The 26,988-nt window shown below is 45.1% G+C and overlaps 3 long non-coding RNA genes across 5 annotated transcripts; 2 read left to right on the top strand and 1 right to left on the bottom strand.

Moving 5' to 3' along the window:
- The first annotated feature begins 2,238 nt into the window (after positions 1-2,238).
- On the top strand, positions 2,239-14,861 carry LOC140636562 (uncharacterized). The gene is made up of 3 exons (XR_012033765.1): positions 2,239-2,542; positions 14,188-14,344; positions 14,589-14,861. It is a non-coding gene; the product is annotated as an uncharacterized lncRNA (long non-coding RNA).
- On the bottom strand, positions 13,686-15,303 carry LOC140636560 (uncharacterized). Its single transcript, XR_012033761.1, has 2 exons — positions 14,984-15,303; positions 13,686-14,055 (listed from the first exon to the last, which is right to left on the bottom strand). It is a non-coding gene; the product is annotated as an uncharacterized lncRNA (long non-coding RNA).
- LOC140636561 (uncharacterized) lies at positions 15,301-24,059 on the top strand. 3 transcript variants are annotated; one of them, XR_012033763.1, is made up of 4 exons: positions 15,320-15,411; positions 19,254-19,482; positions 20,016-20,304; positions 23,340-24,059. It is a non-coding gene; the product is annotated as an uncharacterized lncRNA (long non-coding RNA). The 3 variants fall into 3 exon arrangements; XR_012033764.1 differs by having other exon boundaries at positions 19,254-19,474; XR_012033762.1 differs by lacking the exon at positions 19,254-19,482 and having other exon boundaries at positions 15,301-15,411.
- The last annotated feature ends 2,929 nt before the right edge of the window (positions 24,060-26,988 follow it).

Genomic DNA, 26,988 nt, shown 5'->3' on the forward strand with positions numbered 1-26,988 from the left:
TATTTTATTTTATTTTATTTATTTATTTTATGTTTGTGTTTATTTTATTTTATTTTTATTTTTTTATTTTTTCCCCCAGATTTTATTTTTAAGTAATTGCTACACCTAATGTGGGGCTCAAACTTACAACCTTGAGATCAAGAGTCACATGCTCCAGCACCTGAGGCAGGCAGTTAGCCCCAAACCCCTTCTTAATGGCCATTGTAGCCAGGCTGTCAGTGCTTTGCACCCAGTAGGAACACAGTAGCATTTGAGGAAAGGAATGCAGGGAGCACCAGTCCTTCAAATAGCCATGGGACCAATTACCTGATGCTCAATGGGTGCATTAAGTGGTGATTAGAAGACCAAGATTATAAAACATAGTCCTACCCTAAGCATATTAATCTAGTAGGGGAGACTATGCATGATCTCTTAAAAATATAACCGAGATTACAAGACAATATGTAATAAGGACCAATTGAAGAATTGAACAATGTACAAACAAGGTTCCTAACCCTATCAGACCCAACATTCTCTTTTTATAACAAACAGTTTTAAATGGTTCCTTTATTTCCATGAAATAGAATCCATGAATAATATAAATTTCTTAACAACCGTATAATGAATTCCTTAACTCTGATATGAAAAAGAAATAAAATAAGAGAAAATTGTAATAAGATCATATGGATTTTAATATATAAATAAATGCTTGGGCACATTTACACCAAAAAAAACACAAAACCATAATGAAGTAGTCAGATATAAAATCGCAGCTATTGGGATAGCTCCAAATGCAGACTGATGCAGAGATAATGTCCTGGAGACTGAAATTCCGTGAGCGGCATTGCCGTGGATAATGTGTGTTTCCAAAATGGTGAAGAAGATAAAGTTCTTAACAAAACAAAGGCAGTCTTCCCTGACTTTTCACAGAAGTTGGCTTCCTAGACAACTCAGTGATATATTAAAACTGTGCAAACAATACTTGATGTCTCTATGTAAAAAAGAGTTAGGGTCTAGTCTCAGATAATGAAAAAATAGGTTTTTCACCTACCTGGCTGCTTGGCAGCACTTTAGAAAGCCAGGTGACATAGGAAGCAAACCCTCCTTACGTGGGCCTGTCCCCTACGCTGCAGGCCGTCCAGGACCATCTCTGCCACTGTGCCTGCTAGTGCTCCCCCAGCGCCCATCACTGTGATCACTGTGACAACCCCAAACTCCTGTGTACATTCCCCAAACACCTACAGGACTCTCAGTGAGAGCCACTGGTAGAAACATGACTTGGGGGTAGAGCAGTGCTTGTCAAACTTCAGCGTGCCCTGGAATCCCCTGGGGATCCTGCTAAACTGCAGATTCGGGATGTCTGGGGTAGGGCCTGGGAGCCTACATTTCCACCACGGTCCCAAGAGATGCCCCGGGTCAGCCTAGAGAGATCAGTGCACTTTGGGTTTAGGTAGCAGAGACTTCACAGAAAAGAAGGGAACACAAAGGGGGCCTTGAAGAATAAATGGTTTTGGAGCTGATGCCATCCCATGCGGGCCCCCGGGGGTGCTGGGAAGCAGGCACGGGAGACGCCCAAAGCAAAGGAACCAGCCTTGAGCCAACTCCATGGGCGGGGTAAAAAAAAAAAAAAAAAAAAAAAAAAAAAAATCACAGCTCCCCGTCAGGGTTGGGCCTTGCCAGACGCTGGTGAAGTTCATTTCTTTCAATAAATCCAGCAGCTTCCCCTTTGATAAATACTGTCAAGGCTGGAACATGTGGTGCTAACAAAATATGGTTTTAATTTGGGGCCCACTGCGCTCGTGGTTAAATACTGTGCGTGTGTACACAAAAGCAGACTCACAGCAAGCCAAGTTAATATGCCTGGGCTGAAAATGGCTAGGCCCAGGAGGATTCGGTTATACAGATTTCGCTGCCCTGAAAGGCAACCTAATCACCGTCATCAATTTTAATGCTCGCAGACTTCTTGGGGAACGTAGAGGCTCTCAAAGTTCAGCCCATTTGTGCGTTTGGATCCGGTGCCCAAGCAGCACGCATTTGTTTTCCTGCTATGTTCTGCCTGCTTTAGCGTCATGTGTTGTTTGACGTTCAGAAAATAACACCCTGTTTCAATCAACAACTCAACAGTGCGTTAAAGCTTGATGGCCCATAGCTTTGTGGCCAAGGGAGGTGGGGGGCTGAGGGGGTGGATGGAGAGGGGTGGGGGGAGGCCGAGTGGGGAGAGGAAATGGGAATCACAGTCCAGCAACAGACCGGGTCTTGTTCTGGAGCGTGGAGGGGGGATTTGTTCCTGGGAACACAGACACCCTCAGTGTTTTTGTCAATCCGTGTGTGTCAGTCTCGGACCAGCTCAGTGAAAGAAGGGAACTGGCTAAACGAGTTTCGGTCTGGCCTGGGAGGTGGCCACTTGCTGGTAACTGGACCTGCAGCCCGTCGTGAATAATGAAGTCGGCCCCGTCCCGAGTGTAGGTCACAGGCACTGCACCAAGGCAATGGCTCAGCAAACCGAAGATGACAGCACCTGGCCAGTAATCTTAGCAGGGAAACAAACAAAGCTGAGAATGAGGTCAGTGACAGGTGTGTCCTGGGCGCAGTGGGACACAGAGAAAGTGACACAAGCGGGTGGTGGGAGAGCAGGAAGGAGGAAGACTCGAGGAAGAACCAACCAGAATATCTCTACCCTTCCAAAGACCAGCTCACCAGGAAGGTGGAAGTGAGGGAAGTGACCTGAGTCGTTTTCACAAAGGGGGCAAGGGATGCTCTGATTACCTGGAAAGACTAGGAAGGTATCAGGAAGGGAACACAGGTATGAAAAGAGCCGATAGGAGTTCTTTCCAGAAGCACCTGCCAGGTTGCATCTTAAAATTAAGTCCCAGGCTTGCTTTCTTTTTACTATTCCATGTAACTGGAGTGACTCAAGAAGCCGAAATGCTGTGAGCGACCCCTCCAGAGTCAGTCACGGGTTATTGTGGGAACTTCTATTTTTCTTTTTTAAAGATTTATTTATTTATTCATTAGAGACAGAGAGACAGAGACACAGGCAGAAGGAGAAGCAGGCTCCATGCAGGGAGCCTAACATGGGACTCGATCCCCGGACCTGGGGTCACACTCTGGGCCGAAGGCAGACACTCAACTGCTGAGCCACCCAGGGGTCCCTATCGTGGGAACTTCTAAGGGAGGGCAGCTTTGTGGGACTCTAAACTTTGAATATCCACACTCATTTTAATTTTTCTATGTGTGGTAAAAGTGAGGTGTGCTTACTGTAGAAAACTGTAGGGTCCTAAAAAGTGCACACGTTTTTGAAAATCGGAAGGAGTTTTCTCAATTACTGGGGGAAGGCTTTCAGGGCGCGATCTTAGAATGATGGGGTGCAAGTCAGAAGATGCTTAGGAGCAACCAATGAGGACTGAATGGATTGAGAGATCCCAAGGTATTTCCCAGTGGTGTCTGGGGTTCCCCCAAGTTTTCTTGGGTTTTCTGGATGGGGGGCGGGGTAGGGGGAGGTGAGACTGCTGGGTGGTTTGGAGCTGTGGGGGAAGCCGGTCAGGCGCTGTCCAAGCCACGCGAACATTCGGAAGCATTGCTGCACTACGGATTGTCTTCTTTTTTCCTTGGATTTCTCCCTCACTAAAGGAAGAGATTGAAGGAGGGCCTGGCAATTTATCTGGAAAAAGAATTCAGACCTCTAATGGTATAGAGATTGTGTGCCATTAGAAAGGGTGGGGACAGGAAGGTTTGTTACCAAGCATTCATCACAGTGATGAAATGCTATAGGGACAAGAGGTCAGTGGGCATTTAACCCACACCAGATTTAGCAAGTGGAACAAGCCTCTCATTGGAGGCCTGGATTCCACATTAAAAGCCATTCTCCACCTGATACCTTTTTAAGATACCGCTGTGGTATCTGAATTTCATGGACTTCAGTCTTTGCAGGTCCCTAAGCGCGCCAACCATGAAGCAATGATACAGCACAGCACCTGCTTCCAGCAGCCCTGAGCCCCAGGGCTAAGTGGGAAAAAGAGGAAGCTTTTCCTTTTCAGCCTCCCTACCTCTCTCTAGTTGGTGACTTTTTAACTCCTTCCATGTACTTTGTTCCTGTATCTTCCAATAACCACCCCGGTAGGCCTCTGTTGTTTCTGCACCAGTGTGTGTCTGCCCTTCCAGTGCATAAGAGCCCAGATATTTATCAGGGGGATTGCTCCACCGTCCACTCTCAGTCCCGGATATTTGGGGGGGGGGTTACCCCTCTCTTACTCTCAGTCTATGAGGAGCTGGTGAAACATCCTTCTGCCTGTGGGGTGGAACAGGTGAGCCACGCTTAGGCCAATCATTTCTTTCTATTTCATGGCCATGCGGTTGTTCCAGACATGGGCACTGTGATCCAGGCAGCACCTAGGAGACACAGCACGATTTTCATGGCTATTTCTGGGAATTTTGGGGAAATAAGCTCTCCCTTTCTCCTCTGTACTGGATACCCGAGAGGATGCAGGCTGGACGTGGCTACCATCCTCTTGCAGTCCCAGGAAGCTGGGATTAATTCTGACAATGTGGTAGGCAGGTCTGAAAGCTGGGAATAAAAACAAAAAGCAAAAAAAAAAACAAAAGCAGGAAAACCTCTGTTCTGTCGACACTATATGAGCCCTAAACCCAGCTCTGCCTGGAATTAGCCCTACTATGGAATTTTAACCTATCCTTGTCTATAAATTCTTCTGCTTCGGGCAAAATTGTGGCAGGTTTTTGGCCACTTGCAGTCAGAAGACAGATATGGGCCAGGAACTTCTTGTTCTTTCTCACTAACCCCTGTCAAAACCTGCTTTCGGAAAAGGATTGTCTGTTCTAAATTATGAATGATGGCTAATGCTTCAAAGTATGATTCCTTCAAGAGAATTTTCAGTTTTCAGCACTGGTTCAGCAAAATCGATCCCCTTCTGATGCAAAGAGACATGGGAGCGTGTGTACAAGGCAAGAATAGCCAAGTTTTCCCACCAAAACTCAGTATTTTAATGTCTAATTTTGGTCCTTCAGGTCAGTTCCGACTTCTGACAATGGCAGAGTTAATTGTCTCTGACTAAACTTTCTGCCAAAGACAATGATAAATTCTGGACCCCAGACAAAATCATAACAACAAAATCTGTTTTAAGGTCCAGGAGAGCCAGCACAATGGTTTGGTTCTGCAGCTGAAACCATCTCTGAAGAAGATAGGACCCCTGAAAAAAGGGGATGACACTGAGCGAGATTCAAGGTGATGGAATGTTTCCTCTGACAGGACTAGGCACTTCCCATTGTGCTAGGAGACAGAGCCCAAGAAGAAAGTGGCAATTCCACTGAGCTGAAGACTTAGAGGTTGGAGTTTGGGGCTTCTACAGCAGTTTGGAATTGGGGAGGGGGAAATCCCAGAAAGGAGGGAGCCTCAGAGGGAGAGCTTTCAAACTGTGATAGAGACTTCCAACAAATCCTTGGCTAACTTCTGATCTGTGCCCATGCGAGGGAGGCAGGAGGACCCCAAGGAGGGCAGAAGGCTGAAAGAGCAGTTGCCTTGTGTGGGGAGATGGAGGTCAGGGTTCGGTCAGAGAGGTATGCCACTGGGAACACAGAGGGGCACACCGTGGGAGTGAGGGCTACTTCCCAACACTAGAGTCTATGCCCTAGGAATAAAGGCAAGGCCAAAATAGGCCAGTCCTAATAATGCCTAAAACCAACTTTCCACAGTGACATTGTTCAATATGGTATCCTCTGGGTACATGCGGCCTTTGGAATCTAATTAAACTTAAATAAAATTTAAAATATAGCTCCCCATGGGGAGCCTGAGTGGTTCAGTCCGTTAAGCATCTGACTCTTGGTTTCAGCTCAGGTCATGATCTCATGGGTGGTGAGATCCCTCTGCCTATGTCTCTGCCTCCCTCTCATGAATCAATAAATAAAATCTTATAAAACAAAAGAACCAACAAGAAAATATGAGCATGGTAGGTGAAGAGAGGGGAAATTTTCGAAGAGACATAGAAACTTTAAAAAAGAACCAAATGGAAATCCTGGAACTGAAAAATACAATATCTGAAATTGAAAACTCATTGGCTAGAAGTTAATAGCACAATGAACACAAAATATAAAATTATTAGTAAACACAAAATGACCTTGAAGACAAGTCAATGGATATTATCCAAATGGAGAAGGGGAAAAAAGATGAAAAGAAAAAAGAACAGGGCCTCAGGAACTTGTGGGATAGTATCAAGCAATCTCATACACATGTAAGTGGAGTCCCAGAAAGAGAGGAGAAGCAGAGTGAGGTAGAAAATGTATTTGAAGAAATAATTGGCTGGAAATGTTTCCAATTGGATAAAAAACCAGTAATCTCAGCAAACCTCAAGTTTCAGCCATTTAAGTATTTTTGACCCCAACCCAGTAGGAGAACTTCTTTGACCCCAAATAAAATACAGATGAACTTCTACAGATACAACAGGGCCTAGAGCAAGGATACAAATATTCAGAGGAGGCACTGATGCTGACAAAATTCCAGAGGTCTCTTCCCACATTTTTGCTGACTCCAGAAAACAATTCCAGGGTACACTTTTCCTACCTAATGATCTGACATTCCTCTTCCAGGCCCCCCTGAGATGGGGTCCCCACATAGTTTGAAAGACTCAGGTTGACTTGACCGTAGCTTAAATTCAGCTTGAAGGACATGTTGTATTTAAATGGAGAATAATAGTGCTTTCTGAGAGCTAGAGAAAATGGGGTAGGGTGGGGAAGAAACACGAGAAGGATAGCCCAAAGTCCAAATAGTCCCATATTAGGAATCAGGTTGAGTGAGTGGAATGGAGAAAAGATTGACAGAAATTACCCCCAGTGGCTCACATATTTCTGCTGGGCCCTCCTTGGTTACATGAGGCAGGAACCTATGAGAACTTGTAGCACCTGGGATGTTTTCCGTGGCTAATAATAATAATAGTAATAATAATAGCATATTGTACCAACTTGAGTTAAATATAAAGACATTTGTTATCTCACAAGATTCTGGAGGAGGGGTGGACTTCAGGGCTGGTGGATTCAGCAGCTCAGTGATGTCAACAAGGACACACATTCTCTCCTTTCCTGTTCTGCTCTCCTCCACAAAGGTTTTCTCTTAAGGTTGCTTCCCTTTGGGTCTTAAGAAGGCTGCTAGGGCATAGGGCTATGTGCGTAGACCTGTTCATATCCAGAGGAAGAAAGCAAAAGCAAGAAAACTCTTCCCCCAAGCAAAGAATATAATTCCCTTACTTTAGTCCGACTCGGCCAGCTTTGGTTGTACCCTTAAGGAAATATGTATTTATCTTCGACTCCAGCAGTAAGATTTTAGAACAGATATGTGGAGGGTACCATTAAGGCTAAGTTTCCAGCCAGGCCCTAAGAGAGGCCTCTGATATCAGGGAGGTTCTGGAGTTACAGATCTCGAGAATTTAGGAGTAAATCGCCCATAGCAACAGTAAATTACATTTTTGTCTGTGTTACCGAAGAGCAAACCGATGAGCCCACTGATTGAAACTCTGTGTGATGGCCTGCGCCAGGGGGCTTTCTCTAGCGTCAGACGTTTCTCCAGCACCTCAAGATGAAGTCTGATAGGCAGCAAGGGCGTGCTGTTGGAGACCGTTTCTAAGCCTTTTAGGTGATGGATGATGATAATCATAGTGCCGATAATAAAGCCAATCCCCGCACAGCACACATCCAGAAATTATTGAGGGCTCTCGCAACAGCAACAACAAAATCCAAAACAGTAATAACAAGATGAAATGGAAGAGAGAGCACCGAACTGAAAATCACATGGAGAGTTCTGATGGAAGCTATCCAAATGGTAATACGCTCTCATGTGATTATTCTCAGTCATCTTGCTGGGTAGAGAAATGAGTCTGCTAAGTATATTTTTCACAGGTAACGGATTTGCCTTATAAGCTGGCCTAGCCACTATGGTGCATGACCATAAGTCACAGGGACCGAGAAAAATAATAACAAACACTTGTGATGTTTGTCAAGATGAGGTCACATGTCTCATTCTATGTATTAGTGAGAAAACCACAATGAAAGGGAGAAGACTGGGAAGGTGAGAGGGGAGATTGGCAAATTCAGGTCTACTCTTCATATACTGACCTTGGTTTTACTTAACGATGCCTGAAGCATTTGCTTAGCCACCCGAGGTGCAACTAAAAAATTGGGAAAGTTTAGTTCCATGTCCTCTCTTGTATTACTACCAGACATTGGTTACACTGTCACCCATCTGGTGATCTTAGAGACACCTGGCTGCCCAATACCCCCATCTGTTGTCCAGAGAATGGGTAAAGGCAGAGGGTGGATACCCAAGCAGAAGTGAAGCTGGGGAGGAACAGCACAGAGAAATCACTGGAGGGCAAGCCTAAGGCCCAGGCCGAAAGATGTGGTGAGAGGCAGACACAGAAAACCATCCGGAGAACACTGGCCTAAAGCAATCCCTGGTGGGAGGATTCTTTCTAGACCATGGTGTTTGGCAAACCAGGAACTAAGGACACAAAGGAAAAAATCATGCCAGACTAAGCAAATAGCAGCTGGCCCCAAAGAAGCCCAAGGACAGTCCTGAGCATGGAGAAAATACTGCTGGTTAGGCATTGTTCTTTAGAGCCAGAACACACACGACAGAGGGTCACCACTGAAAATGAAGGACAATTAGAGTTGGCATGGGTGTATGTCTCTGAAGAGCAGGAATAATGCTTTCTGGACACAGACACTCATTTTGAAATCTTTCTAATGACAGGGGCACCTGGGTGGCTCAGTTGGTTAAGCGTGTGACTCTTGATTTCGGCTCACATTATGATCTCGGGGTCCTGAGATCAAGCTCCGTGTCAGGCTCTGTGCTGAGCATGGAGCCTGCTTGAGACTCTCTGCAGTAGCATCTCAATCATTCAAATCATCAGTGGTCATAGCATGGGATGAAGAGTAAGTGGAGGACAAGCCACTGGAAGATCAAGATGCTGTGGCACTTAGTTGTTCTGTCAAAGGTAGTGATTTTAAAGATTGTGGAATTACCTAAAGTCTATGATGGCCTACAGTTATGTAGGCTGACATTCTTTAAGCTCTCATAATATAGAACCATGGTTGATACAGAGTGGTGGCCGTGTCACCTGGGACCATCAATGTCAACTGGGAACATGTTAGAAATGGAAATCTTGAATTTCACCCCGAATTTATAGAATCAGGACTGGGAGCTGAGCCCTGGGAATTTGAGCTTTCAAAAATGAATTTGACACACATTAAAGTTTGGGAACCACTGCTGTAAAGCAAAATTTAATGTGCTTATGAATCACCTAGGGATCTTGTTAAGATGCAGATTCTGACTTGGCAGGTCTAGGATAGGGATGAAAGTCTAATGTGCTCCCAGGTGATGCAAATTACACTTTGAGTAGCAAGGCTCTAAGAGTGGAAGGAGTCTAGAGGCTCAGGGAAATGGGAATGTTAGAATGAGTCAATTACTCCAACATGTTCAACTATCACCTACCCAAATGCTCTATGAAGATATGAAGAGCATTTCGTCAAGGCAGTAAAAAAAAAAAAAAAAAAAAAAAAAATCATTGGTATGGGAGGCATCAGGCATTGAAGAGCTCTGACATGTCTCTCTGAAGGTCAGAGGTAGCAGTGCTGATATCATAATGGAATTGGCTTCCCCGGGCTCAGGGGGACTGTGAGACACAAGGAAGATGCAATTACCTGAGTAAACCACAGGGATGGAGAGATAGAGTGTTTCATATGCAGGGATCTGTGGCAATGGCAAACTGATCACTAAACTCCTAGAAATGAACAGGAAGGGCAGTTTACTAAGTCACTTCTTCACATATACAGGGAGAGACCTTCCAGCTTGGGTTACCATAGTGGGAATACATGGCCTCTTATCCAGTTGCCAGACCTAAGCCAGCTCACAGACCCAGAACACTTTTAGAAAGGACCCTGCAGGTTCTCTCAAACCTAGTGGGACCAGTGACCATTTATTAGGGGCGACTGGGTACTGGGTACTGGTACTGGAAATTATCCAGCTTTTTGAGCTTATGCTGATCCCTAGACCAGGAATGCCATCTGGGTCCACTTTCTAACTAAGGGCTATGGAGATCAGATAACAGAGCCTTGACTTGAATTCATCTGACAAGGGATTCAATGAGACTACAGCCCAATATGTCTCCATTCTAGAAGTACAGTTCCAGGAGATACCCTCAATTGTTGGTAGAATCCCCATGTTGGTAGAAGGACTGAGTAGAAGCCCCTGGCATGAGCCACCACCGCCCTGACAAATGATAAATACCCCATCCCAAATAGCAAACCTAAAGCAATATTTTATTCCTGTCTCCATTGGAAAATCCCCAAAGTATCCCTTTCCAGCTTCCCTCCTACTTTTGAGTCTCTGCATTTCTTCCTCATCACTCTTCCCAGGATACTCCTCTCCCTCCCAATCCTCCCCTCTGTGTCCTATTCCACTGCAGATTATTCCCCTTTCTACACCCTTCTGCTCCTCTCTGGGGGTCCTTTGCTTTGCTGCCTTCTCAGACACCTGCATCTCCCTAGAACACTTCTTTGCCCCCAGTTTGCTTGAGGAGACACTGCTCATACTATAAGGCAGTTGGCTAACTCTCATTATTGGCTTATTTAATCTCTCCTTACCATGAAACAACAAATACTAGGGGTGCCTGGGTGGCTCAGTTGGTGAAGCTACCAACTCTTGGTTTCAGCTCAGGACGTGATCTCAGGGTTGTGAGATGGAGTCCCCTGTCGGGCTCTGTGTTCAGTGGGGAGTCTGCTTGAAGAGTCTCTCCCTCTGTCCCTTCCTACCATGCTTGCCCAAGCCTGCGCACACGCATGAGCATGTGCTCTCCCTCTCTCTCAAATAAATAAATCTTTTAAAAAACCCAAACACCGATATGCTTAAATCACAGAATGTTTGTTGTAAAGGACTGCAACAACATAGGAGTGTACAGACCAAAACTTAACTCTTTTCCCATCCTCTTCTTCAGAGGTAACCAGTATTAAATTTTCTATTTATTTGCATATACACACAAGGTGATATATGGCTTTGTTTATCACAAACAGAATACCGTTCCTATTATTTTGTCACATACTTTTCTCACTCCACAGGTATCATAAACCTTATATTATACCATGTAGATTTACCTTATATCTTCTAAAATTAAACTTTCTATTTGGAGATAATGGTAGATTCACATGCAGTTGTAAGAAATGATAGAGATCTCATGTACTTTTTTCCAGGGTTTCCCCATTGGTAACACCTTGCTAAATTATTGTACAGTGGGTATCACAACTAGGGTATTAATATTGATACAATCCATCAGGCTTATTCAGATTTGCCCGGTTTCACTTGAACTCATCTGCGCGTGAGTGTATGTTGGTTCTAAGTAATTTTATCACCTGTATAGGTTCCTGTGTGTACTATCACAGTCAAGATACAGGGCAGCTCCATCATTATGCGGATCCCTTGGGTTTCCCACACCCACCTCCTTCTTGCCCCTTCCCTAACCCCTAATTCTTAACAACCACTCATCTGTTCTCCATTTCTATACTTTTGTTATTTCAGAAATGTATTTATGCAATCATATAGTTTACAACCTTTTGGCACTGGCTCTTTCATTCAGCATAACTCTGGGGAGTCATCCAAGTTGTTGTGTGTATCAACTTTTTATTGCCGAGTAGTATTCAATGGTAGGGATGTGCCACAATTTGTTTAACCCCTCAACCATCGAAGGACATTTGGATTGGATTGTTTCTAGTTTTTAGCCATTTATGAATAAAGTTGTTATGAACATTCCTGCACAGTTTTTTAATAGAAATATAGGCTTCTATTTCTCTGGGATGAATGCCCAAGAGTATAATTACTGGGTCATATGGTAATTGCATGTTTAGGGAAAATGAGCACACTCATATTCTATGGATTTAAATGTAAAACGGAAGAATATTTTAGAAGAACATTTGGTAGTATTTATCATTTTTAGTTTTTTTTTTAATTTTATTTATTTATTCATGAGAGAGAGAGAGAGAGAGAGAGAGAGGCAGACACACAGGCAGAGGGAGAAGCAGGCTCCATGCAGGGAGCCTGACGTGGGACTCGATCCCGAGCCTCCAGGATCACGCCCTCGGCTGCAGGTGGTGCTAAACCGCTGAGCCACCCGGGCTGCCCGTATTTATCATTTTTAAATGCATATTAATTTTAACTCAATTTTGCTTCTAGGAACCTGTCTTCTAGAAATATTTGTGTGTTTGCTAAAAGATATAGGTACCAGGATGCTCACTGCAGCATTTTTGCATTGGGAGAAAATTTAGAACAACCAAAATAGCTGTATAATAGCGTATGTTATAACTCTTTTTATCTTCTTGCTGTCGAGTTGTGTACAAACTGCTAGATTTTAATTTGAAAATCCTTCTGTAGGAATTAGAATGCAAGCATTTTTTTCCATAGGATTTTTTGATTATTTGTATTTCTTATTCTAGGTCTAATTATCATGGGTTTTTTGGTACAAAATACACATTTGAGGGTTGCTCTTTTATTGATTTTTAGGCATTTGTATACAGTTGATATTGTGGGTAGTAACCCTTTAGCTGACCTTTGCAACATAGAACTTTCTGTGTAATCAAATCTGCCACATTTTCCTTTATGGTTTCTTGTCATGTTTTGGAATAGGTTTCCTACCTTCCTTCCTGGTTTCGTTCCTATTTTATTAGAGTAATGGTATACATATGAGTTTGTAAGTAGCCTCAAGTCCTTTTTGAAAGAGGCAAGGAATACACAGATCCCATAAATAAATAAAAATGTTGTGTGAGACACAGGAGATTATTTTTATCTATTCATAACTGTCATGTTTCTTGACAAATATAATTCTTGCCATGCTGTGTATATTTTAAAGTGATGCCGGAAGGAGTAATTATACCATAACTTTAAAGGATTATGAACACCTAAGGGAAAGGTGCTGTTTAAACAGGCTGCTAATAATGTGTTTGTATATTTTTCAAACTGCTCAAATTACATGTACGACTATCAGCAGCATGGCCTTCTCGGAGAAGGACAGAGAATGGGAGGAGGTCAAGAATATTATTCCAGGAGAGGTTGTGTAGGCAAGGAAGTAATTTATCTTGCTATGGACAGAATGAAGAGCTCACCACCCAGCAATTTGTAATTGATCACAATTAGGTTGCCTAGTGGTGGGGTGCAAAATGAAGGGAAGTATTTGGTCAAAAGATTAGCACAAATATGAGAGTGTTTAGTCAGATCCAAAATTTAAGTTGGTTTAGGGACAAGAAAAATGAAGCCATTCGGAAGAATCCAAAATGAAACAAAGTAAATGAAAATGGAGATTCAGTCCACATGTTGCGGGCTGATGTTTCCTTGGAAGGAGCGGTTAAGAATTTTTGATCCTTAAAGCAACCTCATATTAAAGTAGTTTAACTAATTTAGACATGTTTGACACTACCACAAAGAAAATAAATTATATTGGGCTCTACCCTGATGGCTAAAAAGCCAATTCACTGAAATGGAAGGATGTTGGAGGTACTCACATTGTGTAATCGGTACAGTATGTCAGTCCTAGTGGTCTGGTTAACCAAATGAAGGCACATTTAGTGAAATTCGGTATAATTTTTTCCTAGAACTACCCCACTTGATTACAGCAAAATAGGTTCTACTAATCACAGGCTGCATAAATTGGAGATGGGGATGGTTTGGGGAACAGAGATGCTTTTATTATATCATTTGGTCTTCTGTGGCACACGAGGGAAGATGTGTCAGCAAGGCTAACATGAGTCCTTTCTTTATTTAGGAATCCGCTTAAGATGATCATGGGACTTGAACAAGCATCAGTGCTCATCTAGTTAACTCCCTTCATATTCCAGAAAAAAGAAAAAGAAGAATAAAGGGTGTGACTTGCCTAAAGTCATGTAGTGAGTTCATGACACAACTCGATTATACTGGGTCTTCTGATATGTAAATTAGTATTCTTTCCACTGTAGGAAAAGGCGTGCTTCATAAGTCCAGGCTCAAGAGGACCTCTGGCCCAATTTCATGTAACTTGGATGTTTTCACAGTCTTTCCTAGATATAAAGTTACATTGGATTAATTCCATTGAACAACTGGAGGAATAAAGAAGGAATCCAGAAACTAGGCTCTGAACTTAGTTTCAGAGGTGAGGGCTTTAGTTTTTGTTTTTGTTTTTTTCTTTCCAGAACTGACTTTGATTCTAGATGAGAATCAAGATGTGGCCACCCATTGTGAAGAAGCCAGGTCACCTGCCCCTGCTCCCCCTCACTCTCTTTTGCTGGTGGCTTTGTAGTTTGGAGCCATGCACAATGAGCTGAAGTCCCAGGGAACTCTGAGCTGGAGGTAGGAGCATCACCAAAGAGGAGTAAAATGTGCCTAAATATAAACTGAGCATTTACAGATGTAAAATCTGCAATTTTCTTTATGTAATTTGGAGCCTGTAACTTTTCCCCCTCAAATCTCACAGCTTCTTAAGCCCCCGAGAAGCTCACAGGCCCTGGGCACTAAGCTGTGGGGCCTGAGGAACAGAAGACCCAGAAAGGAGTGCCATCCCTCTGCTGTAATCTTCTTTCTTTCATTTCCACAGTATCCCCTCTGCCTCCCGACCCTACCCAGGGCTCCCTCAGGTTTGATGGCACTGCAAGGAGAGTGACTCTGACTGGCCAAAAATGACAAATTAGGGAATTTGGAGTCACATGATCTCTTCTATTTCAAATCCATTTGAGGGCACCTGGGTGGCTCAGTGGTTGAGCATCTTCCTTTGGCTCAGGTCGTGATCCCGGGGTCCTGGAATCAAGTCCCACATCAGCCTCCCTGCATGAGACCTACTTCTCCCTCTGCCTGTGTCTCTGCCTCTCTCTCTCTCATGAATAAATAAATAAAATCTTAAAAAAAAACCCACAAAAATCCAAATTCATTTGAAAGCAGATTAACAACTCAGCTAGGTTTTATAGTCCTGTCAAATTCCCTTTCCTTGCTTACCCAATAGGATCAGGCCAGTTTTCTTTCATCTCCTCTAGTATCAACATGCTAGTGTGAATGTAATACTGTTGAAGACAGGACTGTAGTGAACATGTGGTGTTTCTTCGGCTACTTAATATCCATTCCACCTTCCAGATGGCTATGATTTCTTTTAGGAAATTGCCTCCTCCATGTGTATGTAGTCTTAGTGGGGTATAAATCCAGGGGCCTACTCCCCACCATGGAAGTTCTTGCAGAGACCAGATTCCACCTCTCCCAGCCTTGAGGGTGGACCTTTGGTCTAAGTTCAAACAATCAGATAGACTCTTCTGGAACTTAGAACCTTGAACGAGTGACACTGAGGTCTGAATTGCCTGTTCCTGACCTTCTAGATTCTCTTCAGTTCCTGCTCATCTCTAGGCCTGGCCCTTGACTCTCCTGTCGATTCTGTGAGTACCCTGATATCTTTCTGTACATTCCCACTTGATTCTATTAGCTCAAACTGGTTCCTGTTGCTTGTAACCAAGAATCCTGGTATAAGATCCCTTCCTAAAAAAAAAAAAAAAAAAAAAAAAGATCCCTTCCTGAAGCACCATCACACATGGGCCTGCGGTGTTATCTATAAGTCTAGTCTGTCCAGAATATTCTCTTGAATTGGCCTAAACTAGCTCTTTCCTCCACTGGTGACAGCCCATAGGGTTGGCTTTCTTTTAGCAGGTACTGATAGAAAATACTCCTAAGTTTTCTATCCCTTACAGTTTCTTGTTATCAAAACAAATATACAAATGAAACTCATGTAAAATAGTACGATCACTCAGGAAATCTGCTCGAGTTTCTAATAAAATTAAATATATACCTACACTTTGACCTAGCAGTTTTACCTCTAGGTATATATTCAAGAGAAATTAGTGTTCACAAAAACTTGTACAAGAATGTTCATGGCACCTTTATTCATAAAAGCCAGAAACTGGACACAATGCAGGTGTCCATCAACAGAAAAATGAATAAAGAAATTGTAGTATATTCATACAAGAATACCAAGCACAAAAAAAATTTAAAAAAAAGAATACCAAGCACAAATAGAAAAGAATGACTCATACATGCAACAACATGTATGAATCTCAAAAAACTTATATTCAACCAATGAAACCAGAATCCCTATGACTCCATTTATATGAAGCTTGAGAACAGGAAGAAATAATCTATGGTAATAAGAGCAGTGGTTACCTTTTGGAGAATATTGTCTAGGAAGAGGCACACAGAGCCTTCTGAAGTACCAGGATTTATTTAATCTCATGGTAGGTATGTGGGTGTATACGTACATAAAAATTCGTTAAGCTGTACACTTAAATTTGTGAACTTTATTGGGTGCATGTTATACTTCAATAAAAATGATAAAAAGAAAAGATAATATGATTATATGGACATCAACAGTTCTATAATTTAAATACATTTTGTTAATTCTGTGCTCCATCGAATTAGATTTAAACCCCAATTCCCCCCCCCCAAAAAAAACCCCAATCCCATAGTTGATGTTGAGAATGGTTTGAAAAACTTTTGTATTTTTCCCTTCCACTCTTTGTTTATATCAAGGTAATAGGAAGCTAATGTGTTTCCCCTTCCAGGAGTATTTTTATGTTCAAAGGAAAACCATTGGGAGAAAGTAATAATTAACACAAAGGAATGACTGGCTTAATGGTGGGCTTTCAGGCATCAGTAGAGGAGGTATTTCAGGTCAAGGGAGGGTCAAGAGAATCTCCCAGAGTATTCCACACTGAATGGGTAGAAATGAGCAGTAAACTAATAGACATTTCTGCTGATCCACTGGTGTGGCCAATAGCCTTTGGTGTTCCAGTCCTTGGATGGAAAAATCAGCCTACTTGTTTCCAGCAGATAAGAGGAGTTTGTCTCCTGTTGCTGGTCATTTCCTCCAAAGCTGAGGGAGGAGAGGTTTTGTGGGCAGCTTTCTCTCCACATGGAGAAGAGAACAGAAAGCAGGAAATAGAAAGGCCAGGATAGAGGATGCGAAGTGAGGGTGAAAACGGAAAAGCACAGGAGAGAGCGCGTATGGGCAGCACCCGTGAAGAACAGAGGGAAGACACAGCCGGGGAGACAAGGGGGAAACCAGCAGAAAGTAAAATGAAAACAGAGACAGTGCAAGTGAAGGAGACCCCTCTCTGCTTGAGCCCTGCAGCCTGAGTCCCCTCGCCCCTCCTGGAACAGCTGGGCGGGATGAGTGGCCTCCCGACTCCGTTCTTGCACTTCCCAAGCTTTCCACCCTCTCCACTGTGCCTAGAATGGCATGGTGGTTTTCTTAAAACTTCATGAGATCACATGAGTCCCCAGCATAAACCGGTTTAATAGCTCAATAGTAGCTCCTGTGAAAGTCCAAGTTCCTTAATGTGGCCTACAAGAGCCTTTCATGACTTGTCCTTGCCTGCTCCTCAGCCTCATCCATTTTGTGACTAATGGGTGAATATGTTCAGTGAATTTTATTTAGACCATAGGTCCCCTTACCTGTGGGTTTGCTTTCCACTGGTTCAGTTCCACGAGGCCAACAAAGGTTGGGGAGCAGAGGATCCTCCTTCTGACATCTTGTCCTTAGCTCAGTAGTAGCCCAATGCTACATCCCGGTGTCTACACCTCTCACCTCACTTCATCTCATCATGTAGGCATTTTTATCATCCATCACAAGAAGAAGGGTGAGTACAGAACAATAAGATATTTTGAGAGAGACCACATTCACAGAACTTGTATTACGGTATATTGTCATCATTGTCCTATTTCATTATCGGTTAGTGTTAATCTCTTACTGGGCCTAATTTATAAATTAAACTTTATCATAGGCAGGTATATATAGAGAAAAACAGTGTAGATGGGGTTTGGTACTCTGCAGTTTCAGGCATCCACTGGGGGTCCTGGAACGTATGCCGCATGGGGAAGGGGGACTGCTGTAACCCTATTCATGGAATCTGCCTGTCCAGTTGCACTTTAATCAGTACTCTAAAAGGGTACTGATTGTATTTACACAACCCAGCTCCAGGAGAACACTGTGAATGAGTACCTGTCCTTGCCGCAGGAGCCCAGCCAGGACTCGATTCCTCCAATCACTACTACCTGCACCCTTACCTGTTGACCAGGGGCAGGAAGTTGGCATTAATTAGTTGAGATGTGAATAAAGGGAGTTCACCATTACCTATGACTCCCATCAAGGACCCTGGTTCTGACAGAGAAAGCTCTCTCTCCTGCTGTCTAAATCCTGGCTACCCTTCCAGACTCACCTCAAACACCACATCTATTATATCCACTTGGGCTCAGAAATAAAGCTTTCTGGTATTTTGGCAGTAGCTATGGCTTGTAGGAAGAGGGCAGACCTCGGGACCAGAAGCTGATAGGCCTTGGGATGGTAACAGGAGGGGCAAGGGGTGCTGGTGGTCCAAGGTCCAGTCTTCAGGGGCCCACAGCGAACGGGCTTAGTTCTACAAGCATCAGTCAGTAGCCTAGAGGGTCCAGACTCCTGCTGGGCCATAGGAGCCGGCAATCCTGGGGACACGGAACTGTGATTTGGGTGCCCGAGGGAAGGGGTGAGCTTGGGCAAGGCAGGATGTCAGGGCCTCAGCCTGGATCAGGCAAGTGGGTCAGATCCCAGTCCTGCAGACCGAGTTGGTCCACCAGGGAGAGCTCAGAGAAGGTGGAAATGCTGTGGGTCTCAGGGGTTAACATCCCAGTGGATGCCACAGCAGAAAACTATCAACAAACTATTGATTCCCACCTGACCAGCTGCTAGTCCGTCCCCCGCCCCCCCCCACTAGAGCCCGAGAATGGCTGAGCTTGAGGGTGAAAGGTGTTGCGAGCAGCAGCTGTCCCAGGCCCAGGGAGGCAGGGGCTGCTCGGCCCTCTTCCCACCGTCACCGTGATGTTCCCTGGCCCCTCTCCCCACCTTGTGTTTTCCTCCTGTAAATAACCCCTGCAGCAGGTAGCAGAGGGCCAGGCACACACAGTAAATAAGGATAAGTTGGATCAAGTTGCATTTAGCTCCTTGGCCGTTGAGGCCTTGGTGTGCACTAGGCTGGCCTTTTCCAGATTTTTTTTTTAATACCACTGAGCAGGACCCCTCTTCCTCGGTACGTGGTGAAATGGAGAAGCAGGGACTCTCCCTTCTCCCGGGTGAGTAGCTGGGACTTGGAGGAAACAGAGGGTATTAATAAGTCCATCGTTTCCCACACTCTGCCTTCCTCTGGCCCTCAGCAAAAGTGATCTGTTCCTTCTTCCCTTCCATCCCCGACATCAGTGGAACACTTGATCTGGTTGCCATGGAGACCAGCCACCGACTTCAGAGTGCCTGTTTATTAAAGATGAAAGTAATGTATGCCTGGCTGATCTGAGCAGCTGTCAGAGACTCGGCTGTTAGCAGAGGAAGTCACTAATTTCGAGGCATAATCACTCATCTAAGAGAGAGAGAGAGAGAGAGAGACACTGCCCCCCTTCATCTTCTGCATGGAGCTAGGCTATGTATGTGGGTAAGGTCTGCCCCAGCAGGCGTTTCTTGCTCTTTCTTTCTTTCTTTCTTTCTTTCTTTCTTTCTTTCTTTCTTTCTTTCTTCCCCTTTTTTTGGTTGTTTATTTTATGACTAATATGCTAACTGCACTTCTTTTCTCCCTTATTTCCTACTGAAAATATATAGTCTTTCAGTTGTGTGATAGATTAATTCAGCTTCGTGGGCAGGCCCAGGAAACCCAAACCCTCTCATGACGTCGTTTCCTTTGGAAAGTGTGTTCTGGATTCCAAGCCACCTACTTACAAATGAGGTTGTCTGTTTATTCATTCAACAGTCTCCACCAGGTGTGCAAGAGGGAAGGAGGTGGTGCTGAGCCACACAGAGAGCAGACTTGATGTATTTTGTGTGTGTGCTTCTGCAGGTGGGAGAAGCAGGCACCTTCCGAGGGAGGCCGTAAATTAGCAGAGAGGTGGGGGATCTCCCATCTTTCAGCCAAATGAGCTGTGTGATCTTCAGGAAATGAGTCCCTTTCTTTTTTCTTTTGGCTCTTTTCAGTCATTCAGTGATAAAATCCACGAACAGATCTGAATCCCAAGATTCATGATTTTGATTCACCAAGTGCTCTCGGAAACCGACTGTGCAAACTGGGTTAGTCACCGCTGGGTTGTGAGGAGGGCAGTGGGCACTGCAGTGTTCCAGAAGGAACAGACCAAGCAGGGGGCCTGTGGGGCAGGCAAGAGACGACTGGGAGCTGATTCCCCCCAACACCTCCATCTCATCACAGAGCAGCCAACTCGCTCGTCCTTTCTGCCCTCAGTTTCCTCATCTGAAAGAGAAGCGACAAGTAAGCTGATTCTTTCCAATTCTAATTAGTCTTTTAGTGTATAGACACTCAAGTGCAGACTCCATGAACACAAAGGGCTCCTGACACTGGACAGTTGAACAGGGTTAACCCCGGGTCTAGGTCACTGTTAACCAAGTACAATCTGGAGCTCTGGTCAAAGTTGGCTCAGGCCAAGGCAGGTGCTTGTTTCTGATTCTTGGCATCAGTGTGAAAGCACATACGTGGTGGTCTGGGCAGGAGCTCTCATCCCATTTCTCCTGAGCTGCCTGAGTGTTTGGGGACGAAGATGGAGCATGAAGCTTGAGCATAGAAGTGGGTATCATCAGTGCCTTTAGAACGTGGTACAGCCAGAGCCCAGATCAGCCTGGGCTCTGGAAAGGCAGCTTCTGGGTAGGCAGGCTTCAGAACTGCCACCAGCCATCCCCTGGAAGCTTTTATTCCTCACCTGCTCCATACCTAGGGTAGGCAAAGCAGCCCCCTCATGTCACTGTCATGCCTCCTCCTTTCCATGAGCTCTTCCTAAAACCATTTTCTCCCTGAAGGACATGCACAGGTCATAGGTTTACACGTTTCATTGAAGAAAATTCAAATCCCACTTATGAGATGCCAACATAGGTCATAACTTAATCCTTGTCATAAACACACATTTAAAAAAATTTTATACCAATTGTATAAAACAGTAGAGGAAGGCAAGAGTAACTCATTCATTCATCCATCCGTTTAGCAATTACTTATTGCAGGCACTTACTATGGATGGTGGATTTATGAGATAAACCTGCCCTCAAGGAGTATACACTTATTTTTCTTAAAACCTGCTTTATCGAGGTATAATTTCTATACAATACTTTCACTCATCTTATGCGTACAGCTTGATGCATTTTGACAATCGCAATCAAGATGCAGAGCATTCCCATGGTCCCAAAAAGTTTGTTTGGCTGTTTTGCAGTCAATCGTCTCCTCCTCTCCAACCCCAACCAACCAACAATAAGCTTTCTCTCATTTTACTTGTGCCGTTTCTAAGTCAAATCAGGGACATACCTTTTGGTAGCCAATATAGCTTAAAAAAATAAATAGACATTTAGTGAATGAGGCAAGAGCTTTGACAGGGGACACATAGACCATGCTGTTGGAACACCTAAGTGATAGGACTTCTACGCTGAGGTCTGAAGGATGCATAGCACTGTGTCAGGCGAGCAGGAATGAGAGTATGTAAGGAGTGTTCCAAACTGTGGGAAGGAGGAGAAGACTGCAAGGCAAGTTTGTCTGGGTCCCAAATGTTTCCGTAGGCAGGGGTGGAATATGGAGAGGTTAAGAGTGGCAAGTCACTCTTTATCTGAAGAGATAAACCCATTCAAACAAAGAAGGTCCTTATAAGCCTTGTTTGCCCTTATTCCAAGGCAATAGGGAGCCATGGAAGGATGCTAGCAGGAAAGCGGGGGCATCCAATTTGCAGTTTAGAAGGATCACTCTCCCTGCACATAGGAAGCGTAGAGGGCAAGGCGGAGGCAGAGATCTGAATGAGAGGCTGGTGCGGCATCCAGGTGAGAGGTGCTAGCAAGCAGGACTAGGGAAGGCAGGTGCTGGGAATGAAGAGAAGTAGATAAATATCGGAGAGATCTGGGAGGCGGAAATAAAGGGACTGAGTGAGTCATTGGAAGTGGGCAGAGTGAGCGAGAAGGACATTAGGGAGGATTTCTCGGTTTGGAGCTTGGGTGACTGTAGGGAAGGGGGTTGCATTTGCTGAGACAGAGAACACCTTCGGTGGCCAGGGGTGGAGGGGCTGGGCGAGGAGACAGGGTGCTGTGCTTTGGATGCATCTCCTTTGGGGGCATCCAGGAAGGTGTCAGCAGTCAGGGCCGTGAGTCTCGAGCCTGGAGATCCATCCACACTGAGCCCACTCTTCCCCACTCTCTGTAAACTAGCTTCTGGATTCTTCCATAGAACTGACCTACTGAGGACTGAAGGATCTATCCTATCAAGAGGAATATTGTTTTCTTACGAGTAGGATTTGCCTCTTGCATAGTTAGGTAAAGGGAGATTTGTTCCCTCGTTACAAACCTTGGCAAAAGTGGGAAAAACTGGAAAGTAACTTTCAGTGAGCTTTCTCCTCTTCTCGTTCCCAGTACAGCCCATCGGGCAGCACCAGAGTATATCTTGTAGGTGGAGAAAGAGATGTGGAGTGACGTGAGCACACTGGGACTGTGCAGACCTAAGCTTTCTAATCCTAAATCTCCCGGGAGTCTGGATGTTACACGTTCCAGGCCATGATGCTGATAGATTATATTTGGTCGCATCAATAAAATGAAGCCTGTAGACACGTTTCAATAAACAGAATCTACAAGTGGATTAAACTGTCAAAGGAAAATCCTTTTAGGGCACCTGGTGGCTCAGTTGGTTAAGCATTTGCCTTTGGCTCAGGTCGTGATCTCAGGGTCCTGGGATCCAGCCCGGGTCCGGGCCCCTGCTCAGCGGGGAGTCCGCTTCTCCCTCTCCCTCTGCCCCCCACCTCCCCTCTCATGCTCTAAATAAATAAAATCTTTTTTTTTTTTTTTTTAAAGAAAAACCTTTTCTTTTGCAAACTCCTCTCCTTTTTCAAACTGAGAGATATTAAGGAAACTTGTTTCAACTTTGTTGTTTGCTTTGTTAAAGGAAGACCAACCAGAGGAACCCAATCCTGGGTGCCACCAGGCGGCTGGAAATAGGGCAACATACCGTCATGGGGGCAGAGCCATACGGAGGGAAAACCATCTAGTTGTGGTTTGAGGCCTAGGGAAGCCACGATCTTTTAAGAAACTCATAGAAATTCCAACTGAGAGAAAATTAGAATGGAATTCTGTAAGCAATTGCTGCCTTTTACAGAATTCACAGTCTACAATGTAGGACCCCGAGGGTGCCCAGTTGGCTCCCATTGGTGGAGCCCGCGACTCTTGATCTGGGGGTTGTGGGTGTGAGCCCCACATTGGCTGTAGAGATTACTTACAAATGAAATGTGAGATAGAAAAGAAAAGAAAATGTAACAGCCCATTCTTTGTCAGTTCTCCTAGATGTTTGGTGTGAGTGAGCCCTGGATCCACGGCGCACAGGCCAGGCTCGTCCTGCCTTCCTTTCCTCGCCACAGAGGGAAATGAATCCTAGATCCACTACTCCCAAATGCAGATACTGTTTCCTCTCGTCCCAACAAGGCAACCTTGATGTCATCGGGCAGATGTCATTAGTCAGCTTATCAAAGCCTCACGTGGGACTACCCTTCAGTGAGCTGTGCTTTCCAAGGACCTCACGCCATCCCCATAACCGGGGGATGAAAAGGACCACTCCATCGCCCGCATAAAACTATGAATCACGAGCACTCCTCTTGCCTGCCTGAGAACTCTGGCATCTTCTACATTTGATTCTTTTTTTCCCTCTGCTTTCATTTTGGGCTGACGCTCACAGCCAGGCCTCATGGCTGTTTATCAGCTGTTCAAGGCTGTTTAGAAAGATTTCTGCTTTCATTTATAACCTAAGTCCCATGCTTCTTGCCTCCGCTGCTGGATTTTCTGAAGGGGTTATGTCAAAGGAAATTCAACACCCACTTTTCTCATGATTCTCTCCTCAGCTTGCTAGCTCATCAGAAGGCCAATGCTATTTGATACTTCAGAAGATTATTTTCCCTGTGAGGTGATGTGCCGAGGGAAGGGGAGCTGGCCCCAGCGTCAGGTGACTGAGTTTTGTTCCCATTTCTACTGTTGACTCAATAAATGTCCTTGGGCAAGTCATTGAGCCTTTTCGTGCTGTGGTCCCTGGGGATGAAATCTGCCAAATGCATCGTGTGAATTTGAACTTTCATGCCCTCCGGGATAAAAATAGGAGGGGGCCAGGTGTCCATGTGGCCCCAAACTGATGGGAGGAGGAGGACCACGGGACCTCAAAAATGTCCTTGAGCTGCAAACTCTGTAACAGTGTCAGGCCACACCCCCTCGGGCATTTGTCCAGTTGCCTGTGGGGTCAGTTCTGGCAGTTGAATTTTTCCAGAAAAAAAGAAGGTGCTGCATTAACCACCTGGACTTGTATTTTCTGTCCGCAACATACCCCTATGCCATTGTGTTTCTCCTGCCATGAGTCTCACCACTGACTATTATTACTCGTCTGACTACTTGCCTCCTGACTGGAAGCTTCTTGAGGGAGAGGATCATGTCTCCCTCATGCAACACTGTACCCTCACTGTGGAGCATGTGCCTGGCAAACAGAAGTTGTACCAAAAGTATTTGCTAAATGGATGAATGAATGAATGGGTGCCATCTGGCCTCAATAACATCCCGTTTCTGTATCACTGAGGCCACCTCCTCCTGGCCAAGAACATGGTGGGATCAGATTATCCCCAATCTCTCCACAGCCCCTCTGGGGTCTGATAATGAAAGGTCTGAGACCAAATGCTGTCACATGTACATTATTTATTAGAAGATCCAAAAGCAAGAACTAGCAGCAGCTAGTTCTGTAAGCTCAGCAAAGACCCAGGCCTCTTTTAGGTGCTCCGTCCACACTTCACATGAAAGATTCTCTTGACAGTGACAGGATAATATCCTAAAGACCAGATTCAGTTAACATTAAGCATCTAGAATTGCCTGGATTCATGGCTGAACAGAGGACAAGGTCTGAATCACACCTCCGACTTCAGAAAGGTGACCCGTGAAGAGCTGGCTAGAATGTGACACTCAGCGTCCGTGAGAGGAGAGCGTGCCCCTCAGATTTTAGCCAATCCACCTGCCTTGAGTACCATTAGGCTCACCAGGAAAAGCCTGGCCCTAACCTCATTTATATTAATTAACAGATTGCTAATTTTGCCAACAGAAGTCACGGCTATCATTCATTGTGCTAATTAGCCAAACTTCTGCTGTTGGCTGCAGGTAAAGATGGCTAAAGCGCTTGGGGCAACCACCTGAATCGTTTTGTCAAGATGAACTAATGGGAGCAATAGGAGCCACTCAGACATTTAAAAAGCAATTAAAAAGGCCCATGAGGCCATGTTCTTGGAAAATGAAGGGTAGCTTAGCCCCACAGGCCTTCCCTCCTCCGTGCTCTCACTAAGCCTCAGGGGGATTTGGTCTACTAGCCGGTCTCTCCAGGTGGACCTCCACCTGTGGGTTATAACAGGGGATACTTTGCCATCCAGGTTCTCTCACAACTTCCTTAGCTCTATAGGTAACTGTGGGTCCAAGGGGAAGTTATCAGATCAAGGGGAAGGCCCCAGAACCTTTTGGTTCTACTGACCAAGGAAGGTTTCCTCACCTTCCTCCCGTTCTTGAAAAGTCACCATGGCTGCCCTGATCCCCCACAAACACCTCTGGCTCCCACCTTCTCCAGCCTCTCAGCCCTGCTGACCCCCTCCGTAATGGTCAGGGACATGTCACAGGGGCAGGTCCAAAATTATTCATGCCACACCGACCCTTTGTGTTGTTGTGGCTAATAATGTGTCCCCAATGTGTACCAGTGTTCTCCCCTACAAGCACACACGCGCACACACATGACATTAAGGGCAACTCTGTCTAGGGTGTCTGCTCTGAACTTGGGACAGCATGGAGAGCCTGCCCAGCTCTTGTTCCCCCTCCCTGTAGAATTAGAATCTACCCCAGGCGTGGTACAAGAGATCACTGGCTCCCAGCAGACCCAAGGCCCAGAACCAGGCCACCTCGCCTCCCTGGCCGTCATGAACCCCTTTGGATACCATGCACAGCGCGAAGCTGCTGGATACTTTATCCTTCTGGCTCCCCCTGGGAGAATGAACGCTGCTGGCAAGAGGTTCCCCTAGCTCTAATTCAACCTGGTTATAGGTTCTTTTGTTTTCCCAAGCTTGTCCAGTGTATTTGGCTCCTAGTGTGATCACAGCATAGGGTTAATTTTATATGTGTCTCTCTCCACGGGAAACAAGTTATTCACATTATCTGTCATTCCCTGTAAGCCTGCTTGGGGGTGGAGGGAACCCAAAGGAGTGGTTTTAAGTCATTGTGCTTTGCCCCACATGACCCCGCTCCTGGAGCTGATTGGTCCAGGGGGTGGGGTGGGGACACCTCACCAACCGTAGGCCAATCAAAAGGCTGGTCAGCCACTCATTTCATAACCTGGCACACACACAGAAAAACTGGGGTCATCCCCGTTTCTTCCTCGGGCATTCACATAGAAAAATGTCAAGGAAGAAAATCGGTAGGATGCTTAGAAACGACAAGAGTGAAGCCACAATGGGATCACAATGAGCCCAGAGTACAAAATATTGGAACTATGGGCAAGCAAAGGTGGTGGTGGAGAGAGGAGTTTCAAGCCAAGGGAAAGAAGCAGCTCAGAGGATCGAGCTAGGTCAGTGGGTCTGACCTGCCAACTCCTGCCATGGAGCCCCAGAGTATCCAGAAGCTGGAGTAGCTCCCCAGTGTTGTGAAGCTGTGAGCCTGCCCCCTTCAATGCCTGGTTCTGGCTGGCTGTGGAACACCGACTCCATGAATGCTCCACATTTAGTTTTACAAAAAAAAAAAAAAAAAAATCCCCCTCCTGAGCTAGCCCGCCTGAATCTGCTCCTTGCTGCCAAGAATACTGTCCAGCTTTACTGTATTCTCAGTGTGTGCAAAGATGGTGGGATGCACCTTTGTAGCTTGTCACCCCAACATGACACATGGCAAGCAATAGGTTCTCAGTGAGTGAAGACTGAATGAAAGGATT

This window comes from Canis lupus, chromosome 7 (genome assembly GCF_048164855.1).
Source record: "Canis lupus baileyi chromosome 7, mCanLup2.hap1, whole genome shotgun sequence".
In the NCBI taxonomy this organism is placed as follows: domain Eukaryota; kingdom Metazoa; phylum Chordata; class Mammalia; order Carnivora; family Canidae; genus Canis; species Canis lupus.